General features: G+C 37.7%; 1 long non-coding RNA gene across 1 annotated transcript; it reads left to right on the top strand.

The window, feature by feature from the left end:
• Positions 1 to 2,752: 2,752 nt before the first annotated feature.
• LOC109366426 lies at positions 2,753 to 10,519 on the top strand. The gene is made up of 3 exons (XR_002112741.1): positions 2,753 to 2,800; positions 9,737 to 9,864; positions 10,276 to 10,519. It is a non-coding gene; the product is annotated as an uncharacterized LOC109366426 (long non-coding RNA).
• Positions 10,520 to 10,526: the final 7 nt, after the last annotated feature.

Below are 10,526 nucleotides of genomic sequence, written 5' to 3' on the forward strand. Positions count from 1 at the left end.
TTAATTATTTTATTTTCAGAATTACTGACTGTACTCTCTTTTGACCTTTTCTTGTCTAGTGAATTATGTGAAGATCTCAGGGGAATTCCTTTAAGTGACAGTCAATTTAATGTTTCCAATGCTTTTTCATTAAGCACAAAATCCTAGTTTCTTATTCCTTTGCCAGATCTGACAGCAGAGGACAGCTCTGTGAAGTTTAGTGGTGGAAAGGCATTTGGAGGAGCAGGTAGTTTTTTCTGCCCTGTTGCTTGACAGCATATTGGCTTTTACCTCTGCACTGAGTTTTGGTTGCAAGGTAAGAGAGGAACTGCTTTTAAGATGTTGATGTTGAGGATGATCAAAGCCCTGGGCAGCCTAGGACAGTGCTGCTTGCAGGGCAGCCAGAGGGTTCCTCAGCACAACTCCCATAGAATTGTTGAGCCAGCTACAAGCTTAAGTCAACATGTGTACCAACCAAGCTTTCTCACTCTCTAATAAGGGAGTTACTGCAACTCTCAAATTTGAGCAACTACACAGTTACTCCTCCTTAATTTATATTTTGAATTTAGTCATACCCAGTGGCAGGAATTTCTCACTTGAGCAATCATAGCATTGGCGTGTGCAGCCCTTGAAGATCCGAATCTCATATCCTCCAGGACATGATGCCCTGATTTTTCAGAGTAGCATTTGATTCACTCTTTTCTTTCTTGTTTTGATTTACAATCTCCACAATAAAAACATTCACCAAACCTGATACTCATAAAGCATGTTTTAAAAATAAAAACATATATACATATAACACGATAGTATTTGAATGTTTTGGAAAAAAAATATCAGTAATGCAATATTTCAGGCAAAGAGAGCATTATGATAAAAAAAAAAAACTAAACTTGTGAAAGTACAGTCCAGTATTCACTCTGAAGGCTCAATACATCTGCAAAGCAGACATATTATTGGAGTTATGAATGTGAATAGTCCTGTTAAATCTGCTATACAGTAAAGAATATTTAAAGAAATCTGTGTATGAACAGAGTTTTTTAAAAAAACTCGTAGACGTAGAAATTTTTTGTAATCCAGTCTTGAAACACTGGAAATGTTTCACACAGTTCAGTTTCTTTGGACCCAGTGAAAATGTCCAACAAATATGCAGGAATATAAGCCACTTGAATTTGAAGTGTCTTTCCGAATTCTCATCCAAATATTAAAATGTTTTTTAATGTCAGTTACTATGTTTGCCAAATATGTGAAAAACTTAACATAGTTTCTCAAACACATACAAACTATACAGGGAACTTTCCTTGTTTACATTACTTGTGAAGCGATGGCTCTTTTCACTATCATTTTTCAGAGGTTGGTAAGTGCTTGCTTTCATAGATGAAGGGAAATTTCAGAATTCAGACAAGAATTTCAGTAACAGAAAGGTTTCTTCACAAGGGTTCAGTCCCTGTTAACAACAGATAAAATGAAATGATGATAAATATTTTAAGCAGAAAGAAACTTAGTCACGTACCGATTAAACTACCTCAGTGACACTGAGAAAGACAAAGTAAAAATGTAGCTGGTTTTGTTGTAGAAAGGGAATCAGCAAAGCACAAGTACACTACTTATGTGAGCTGTGCCAGATGTATGAATAACATCATGTCTAGGGAGGAAGACCAAGGAGTCTGATTCTGCATTTTTACTGAAGGCAAACAGTGGTATATTCAAAATAGAGTTAAGAGATAGTCCAGGTCTTTTATGAAGGGTGGTGACAGGGTTACCTATTAGTTACCTATTAGACAGTACCTAGAATGGTGTGATGAGGTAGTTCACAAGAAATCTTAATTTCAAAATTCCTCCAGAATGCACCACAATAAAGCAAAAAGGACAACAAACCTCGAGGAGGGGCAAAAAGAATGGACAGCTGGACAAGTGATAAAATGGAGACTAACCAAGAGTGGATAACATCTGATATTGCTCTTGATGATTACCTGATGGGTAGTGGCAGAGTAGCAAACATTTTTGATTCTTTTGTTACCTGTTACTGGAAAGCGCTCAGATTTTATGCAAATCTACACAGTAAATTCTTTCAATAAAATCTTTCATATAGTCCAAATTTTTCATAAAACTTTAAGTGTTAATACTTTATCTTTGGATTTCCAAGTATCATGTATTTCTTTTACACTACAGCAATAAAGGGAACAGTTGGGGAGCATGAGTTTTGAGTAAAAAAATTAAGAGGAAAGTGCATAAAAATATTAAAGTGGAAGGTTACATGATCCTTTGCATAGTTCTCACTCATGTAATATTTTAAAAAGTTGAAGTCTGCTGAAGCACTCAAATTCACAATTCCTATTCATTCTGACAGGAGCTGAAAGCACAGACTTCTGCCAAAGAATCTTCACTCTTGGGACGTGTTTTTCTGTTAATTCACTGGAGATGGAAGCCACTGACCTTCCAAGTTATGGTATTTTTTTCCTCAACTGCATATTCTGTAGTATGCAAAAGAGGTCCAGCTTGTTCTGACTGGGGAGAATGTCGTACGTTAGCACTGTTTATTTCATAAACACTACAGAGTGCATACAATTACTCCAGAAATTAAATAATATTACGTAGATTATGATCTTTTTCTAAATATATGAATAAAAGGAATGTATGGGAACTGTTGAGTCAAAGTCTGAACCACTGATTGATCACCTAAGGAAAGGACTGAGTCAGCCGTGGGAACACAGGTGAAAGCAATCCTAGACCCCCATTTAAAGGCTGACTGGCACTGGGGAAGAATCTCTTGAGATCTCTCCTCTGTGGAGTCTTTCCTGCGGACATAAATCTTTGTATACAGGTGAGCATTCCTTCCCTGTTTGTTTCTTTCCCCGTTTTCACCACGATGATCTTTCTATCTGTAACACTAACTGTAACAAGGAGAAACTTTTTTTTTCCTCATTTCTTTTTTCTTTAATTAGTTTTAGTATTTTCAGAATAAATATAAAGGACTGCTTATTGCTCTTGTTATATTTCAGAACATGTACTTTTCCTATGCATGATTTTTACTGGTTGAACCATCCTGAAGATTTTGGGTAGCAAGTACTCTGTGGGAATGTTTGTTCAAAAAAATACTCTTCTAAGTATTTGGGGGCTTCCTGTATAGTGGTTTTAAGGGATTTCTAAAACACTGAGTGCTGAGGAGCTTTAAATTTATTTATGTAACTGACATTGCATAATATAAATCATAAGCTCATGTTCATATTAAGTGAAATAAAATAAATAGTTTTAAAAATATCACATGCATTACTATCTGGCAATAAACATTACCAGAATTTCCAGTTTTAAGCTTGATATATATATATCTGCATGCAATAAGGGAATAACTCAATTAAATTTGATATAAGGGTTGTTTATAAGATACATGCATTTTTTCTCTTTAAAAATTTGCCTTCGTTAAACTTTCTGACAAAAATAGTCATGACATATTAAAAAAAAAAAAAAAATTCCACGTGATATAAATTAAGACTGCCCTTCAGATGTGAATAGCTATTTTTGATGCTAGCAAGAAAATGTCAGGGCCTCAGGTGCACTGCCAGCCTTGACTGTCCGCCCGCAGGCCCATTCCCCCCCATGCCAGCTCAGGGCTGCCAGCCCTTTCCCCCAGTGAAGCTGCAGCAGTACCAAGCTCCAGCTCCCCACAGCCCTGTCCCACTGCAGGCCATGGCCCGGCCTCAGCTTATCCCCCTCCCCAGGGAGGCACCTGGTGCCCTGGTGGCAGACTCCTGGTGAATGCAGGAATAGGCAGCTGTAACACCCAAAATTCAGCCTAGGATAGGGACAGAATTTTAAAAATGTATAGACATGTCTGAAATAAGAATTGTCATATACAGTGACTATTTAACCTGTCCTGTATATTCCTATCCATTTACCTTGTACCCGTTTTATTTCTTGTTTAAAAATTATTTACCTTGTTTTTCTTAAATTATAATGCTCATCTTAAATTTGAGGGGACTAGCATTTTCTTTGTAAAGTGTCAGCTGTCATTATGTTTCATCTTCTATCCCACTGGTTGAGTGGGATGGAGGAAGACAAAGAAAGAGGTTCTTCTACCATGTTAGAATGAAGTAAAAATCAGAGAGAGCACCCTAATTCTTATGGAAAATTTTCAGATTGTCTTGACATCTGAAACTTTACTTCACGAGTGACCTAATAGGCTCATTTAATGACATATCTGGCATTATTATTTCTGAACTGGTGCTAATAATGTATGTATATTCACAGAAAAATGGCAACATGAATGAAAATAAATGCAAAAGATATAAAAAGCCTGAAATTCAATGAAGTGGTATACACTTTTAGGATCCTCTAGCTTTGACATCATTAGAAGAATAGCCTGTTTGCTTGCTTTTAAGACTTACAGTTTATATAATTTTACTTTACTTTTAAATTAAGAAGAAAACTACCAGTGAAATACTAGTCTTATTAACCAAAGACTAATGCTACTGAAGTCTTAACAAGTGTCTAGATTGCTAAACTACTTTACAATAGGAATCTCATCCTGACTAATGTGTTGTAATTACAGTGACAATAATAAAATATGTGAGGTCTCTTTGTTGTAGAGGGTAGTCACTTAAAATGACTCATTGATGAAAGATCCTGTCTGAAATGCTACACTTTGTACGAAATATTGTATATAAACAGATCATTAAATTTGAAGGACATTTTTTTTTGAAATTGCAGCACAATAATTCTGTTTAAGCATGGATAAATTAGTTTTGTCCATTATATTTTAGCTTTAATTCATTTAGTCCAAGAAAATCTTTTTCTCTTGGCAGACGCTCATACTTCGTCTTAATTTAACTATTTTATAAAGCTTGTGTTGATTTCACTTGTAATATTTTGCTGCCTTTTAACGGAGACGGACTGTATTTCATATTTTGCTTCACTCTTTTATGCAGGTCTCAAAGAGGCACTATAATAAGTACTTGTATTATAATTGACTGGATACCATAAAAAGTGTATGATAAATACATACAAAGCAATTTTCATTACTCAGTAGAGTATTAGTCCATAGCTTTTCTATCTGGATGTTGTGCCTCATTTAAAACCTGTTCGGGGTGTGTTCTCGTGACAATGAGAAATGAAGCATGTGCAACAAGAAACTGTGTTCTCTTTTTGTAATAAGTCAAAAGCAGAGGTTACAAGAATCTCCATCTCTGGAGAGGCTAAAAATGGATACGATCATGAGAAACATGATCTAAATTTGGAGTTAGCTTACAACCAAGAGGACAGCTGGATGAGGTTACCATGAGAGGTTTCTTCCAACCTCTTATTCTGTTTATATGGTTCTGCATTAATATGTTTCAAGTACTTATCAAAATAGATCCAGCTGCAAAAGAAATATGATCTAATGCAAGTAATAATCCAAGTTTTGTAGGTGGTTGTGTAATCATATCTTCTCCAGATAAGAAAGGTGCATGGATAGAACTGAAGGGAGCATAAGGTTAATTATGAATGAAGTGATGATGAAGTCAAGTTAAAATTCCTCAGTATCATAATTTGTAGTCTCACTTTGACAACTAAGGGTAAAACTGAAGCATCCTGAGTTAACTTAAATATTGAATGCATATATTACATGTTCTTCTTATAAAAACTCCCAGTCCACTAGAAGTATCTGAGAAAAGATTGTGATAAATATGCAGAGATCAAGAACTCCAAGATGCTCCAATACAAGTGAGAGAGTTCACTCACTGTATGATGAACTTCTACACAAGGAAGTATCACAGAATCAGAGTATGGATAAAAATAAAATTAGGAATAGAAAAAAATGACAAAGAATCAGATCCAAAGTATGGCACATACAGACTTTAGGAGCCTAAGCACAACGCTGCACTTCAAACAACACATCTTAAGAACCTAGCCCTGGCAGTGCTTAGTTGTGACAAGAAAATGAGAATTTTAATTCAAAGACTCTGCCTTCCACCTGATGAGTAGATACAATCCAGAGAAAGATATCGGGAAAGAGAATCAATCCTCTACTCAGTAATCTTTTTTTCAAGAAGAATGCAGGTGCTAGAAGGAGGTGATCTTTGCAGCTTGCAGAGTATCCCCTTGGAATTTTGAACCCTGCTCCTAGGATTACTTGTGCTCCTTGAACTAGAAAATCATCAACAAAAAAATATTATACCATAAAAATTTCTTGTTTTGATTGCATGCAAGATTCTTCTAGAGTTTGAGGAAACGGTTATAACTAAGAGCAGGAGATTAGAGTAGGTGCCAAGGGCTGAAATACCTCTGTTCTTAACGGTGAACTGGCCGAGGCTCAAGTGAAACGTGATATAGAAAGCAGGGGAAATTGACAGACTGGATGAACAAAAAAGAACTGTGCATCTTTAGTACAACATAAGAACAAAACTAAGTGTTTGCAGTGGCCAAAGAAGATTTGGATGAGCAGAAAAATAAATTACTCCTTCAGAAGACAGTAATAAAAGGAAAAGATTGGCTGGTGCCAGATCAGTTGGACTGTGCTGCTAGGATTACCTAACCTTAGGTAGTGAAGACATAGCTAAAAATAATGAAAGTAAATTTGAAAACAAAACAGTTAGCAGTAGTGTTAACATCTTTCTCAAAGGTTTCTTTGGCATAACTTTTTTTATTTAAAGACTGATAGATGGATGCTTAACTACAGCAGTTTTTGAAATAACTGTATCGTCTTTAATGAAGATGAAAATAATATGTAAATATATTAATTGATAATAAACATTGAATGTGTTTTCATTAGAAACAGTACATTTCTGTGTATATTTGAATAACTGACAATGCCTTTGTCTAGTCCAAGGTGAAAACAGTGGAACAAAAGTGTATGAGTTACTCAGGACAATACATGATCTCTTACAAGTCTCATGCTTCTATTGCGTAGGGCTGTTGTCATTCATTCATTTTGTCTTATGTGCTCCTCCTTGCTAGCCTATTGTAAGGAGCTATTTGCCTTGTGTCACAGATCACTGGTATCCGCCAGCTGGCAGATTCACTCTGTTTAACTGGTAACGATATCCTAAAATGTTTCCTGAGATTGACATACCTTTTTCTTTTGCCATGCTCTAGCTCAACACACAACTAGATTAGCACCTGTATATTACTACCTCTACTAGTAATGTAGATTAATGTTGAGGAGTCCTCCTGGCTCATGTTTCAACTATCAATATATACATTTGTCACCACATTGGCTAATCAGAGCTGAGCATGTAGGAATCTTGGTACAGTCCCTTAGAAGTAGGATGTGTCCTCTTTCTGCCTTGCATCCATACAGCATAGTGGCATCCATACACTAAGTGCATGATGTCGTGCTGTTCCATAGGTCTTTAATAAAATGGGTCTGTAATCTGTGAGCCTGAGAAAAACCCCAGTGGCTTCCAGATGCAGGGGAAACTTATCACATGAGTGCAGGCTTGGTCAATTAGGATGTTTCCGAAAGGGTTGAATTTACAAAGAGCAGACAGTTTATTTCCAGATAGGGTTAAAGCATGTGTTGTTGTTATAGCTCTTTTCTGGTGGCTGACTTTCTACATGTAGCTCACTTCCTTCTTGTTTGTAGCACATTTCAAGTAAGCTGCAGAAATATCGAAAAGTTCATCTGTAGGTAGAAGTCCTCCTTTGATTTGTCACCAATTCAGGTTAATGGGGGGGAAAAAAAATTGCAGATGTTTGTCTGGCAACAATTCATGGTCCCAGCAGGCAGGAAAGACTCCAAAACTAACTTGAAGCTGTGGCTGCGCTGTCCTATTCAATGACTTTAAGAAAAACAATGTGAATAAGATTAGTTCAAATATGTTTCCTAGCTTCTTTCTATTTATGGCAAGGAAATGTTTGACTAGGTCTCAGTCAATTCTGACACTGCAGTGAGTGACTAAGCACCATTAAGTAGTTTTCAGGAAAGTAAGTATCTTTAGTCTTCAAAGCCTGGGTTGATTGACTATCAAAAGTTTTATTGAAGTTACAGGCCAAGCAGGGATCTTGAGGCCTCTTCATAGAATCATAGAATGGGGTTGGAAGGGACTCTAGGATCATCAAGCTCCAACCCCCCCGCCACAAGCAAGGCCACCAAGCTCCATATCTAATACTAGACCAGGCAGCCCAGGGTCCCATCTAATCTGGCCTTAAACACCTCCAGGGTCTTCTGATGGTCCTTTTATCTTTCATGCTGAGCAAAGTATTATGGTGTGCTAATTACCTGTATATGATTTTCTCTGAATACAACCATTAACACTTCTGGGCATATTAATGACAAACATTGTGGGTGGACTTGTCCCTTTACTACCTACCCAATCCTTCAGGATTATTCTGCCAAATCTTAGCAGATGTTATAAACAAGTGAGGTTTTGTGATTATCTTGAGGCTAAAGACCTGCCAAATAAAGTCAGTCCTACATCATCTGTAATCCATGAGATTGCGCTGGCATGTGCCCCAACCCTGCGTGTACTGTGCATCAAACACTTTCAAGGAATAGTGGTTGCATATGTTGCACCTGTGGAAAACGGATCAAGAAATGAGCAAGTGAGTTTTTCTCCCTTTTTAAGGAGCAGTAAATGATAGGATCAGTAAGAAAAGCAAGCAAAGAAGACCAAAGGCAAATTCAGTAGCAGGAGTTTGTGTAGCCCGTGAAAACATGCTGCTGGAGGCTGACTCATGAACATTTAACTGTCTCACAATTAAACCCTCTTACAATTGAGCACAAAGATGTTGCAAACTTTGCTTGCTTCTTCCTCAGTTGCGGAAGGCACTTACGCTTTGGACTGTGGTACAAAAAACTGGCAAGACACTTCAGATATCAGAGTCCAGAAGGTCCAAGCAGACAACATGAAGTACAGAGATTACACAGAATCAGCCTCATTGGTAAACAGGATGTGGTTATCGGGTAAGAGTAGGAGGCCTCACAGAAGCCCTGAACTACAGCAGCTAAATCCAGTGATAATGATGATGCTAGCTGAACTATAAAAGAAAGGTCCTACTACTGCTCTCACTGAGGTCCCAGTGCAAGAGAAGGTTGTCATTCATTTTTTCACAGGAGTTTTTTTTGCATGGTGTCAACTAAAAAGCATGAAGGAAGAGAAATGCTGCTGTATTGACACTGTATATATTGTAATATATATTTAGCATAATTTTTTGCAAGTATTGGTACAATGTAACAACAATGAATGAGGTCCTCCTTGTGTTCTCTGCTGACCTAAGCAGAAAGTGAAGTTCAATCTCTTCTCTAAAAATGTATTATTGAGATAAGGAATGGACTCAAGGGCTGAGTACACAGGAGATATAAAAAAAAAAAAAAAGTGATTGAAGTATGCAAAGAGTGCTTATGGTTTTTAATCTGTCAGCAAGTTCTGAAGTTTGTTGTGTCTGTGATTAATATTACCATAATTAATGAGACTAGTTGTGATACAAATGTTATAGCTAGGAATGTTCGAAAGACCTGACCTGACATATACTGATAACAGGATTTAGATGGCCTATTAGTTGCAATCTTAAACTTATATGTGTATGGATTATCTTTACCTGCTACAATCAATGTTTATCATTTAGTCCAACATAGTTGAGTTTCGTTAATTCTCTTCCCAGCTTAATACATTGCAATGAGCATGTATGAATAGACTAAAAGATTACACATTAGGACTTACAAACTGCTAGATTAAATATGTACTGGATAATCTAAGATACTGAAATTTCTCTTAAAATGAAATTAATTCTTACATGAGATATTTACTGAGTCATTCTTAAGTCTACTTTTATTTATTTGCAGGATTTTTGCCATCTCTGGAGGCACGCCTTCACATGTTCACCACAATGAGTGGAGGAAGTGCCCAAGAGACCTGGTAACACAGGTGGACAGCTCAGTGAGCTCATCAGACAGTCGCTTCACAAGAGCATGTAAGTTGTCCTGATTGCCTTCCAGCATCCATACATCACATGTCTGTGTGTAACGCAGCTGTAAATTGGCGTAGGATTTACAGGTGTAATCCTGTGCAAGTTTTACTTTTGAGGTTATTATTATGGCTATGTTGCAGCACTTTGATTGCACTTATCCGTCTGTGTGCACTGTTATGCTGACAGTGCTAACAAAGCACGCCCAGCTACCAGGCTGAAACGCCCCTTGCAAACACGGCTTTGGCTTTGCTGGGCGCTGATCTGGGACGTCTTGAATCACGTCTACACAAGCTTCCTCCAACAGTGGGCATTGGTCTAGTTTGTTTTACTTGAAAAGAAAGTTCAGGAAACAAACAATACCTTCAGAAATATTATGACTGAGGTGCGAATAATAACGCACCTCACTTGTTACAGGAACAACTGAACAGATTACACAAAAAATGCACTCGAATACTAAATGCAAAGCAGAATACGGGCAGCACAACCCGAACTCCTGTCCACCAGCGGAGAGCAACGCTCGGCAGCTGCTGCCGTGCCCTAACGCGGCGTCGTAACGCATGGAGGCGGCTCCTCAGTCCGCGTCTCTGCGGGTGTCCGCCGAACCGAAGGCGCCGGAGCCGTCCCGCCGACACCGCTCCGCAACCCTGTGCGCTCCGCGGCGCTGC

Source organism: Meleagris gallopavo, chromosome 2 (genome assembly GCF_000146605.3).
Source record: "Meleagris gallopavo isolate NT-WF06-2002-E0010 breed Aviagen turkey brand Nicholas breeding stock chromosome 2, Turkey_5.1, whole genome shotgun sequence".
NCBI classification, from domain to species: Eukaryota; Metazoa; Chordata; class Aves; order Galliformes; family Phasianidae; genus Meleagris; species Meleagris gallopavo.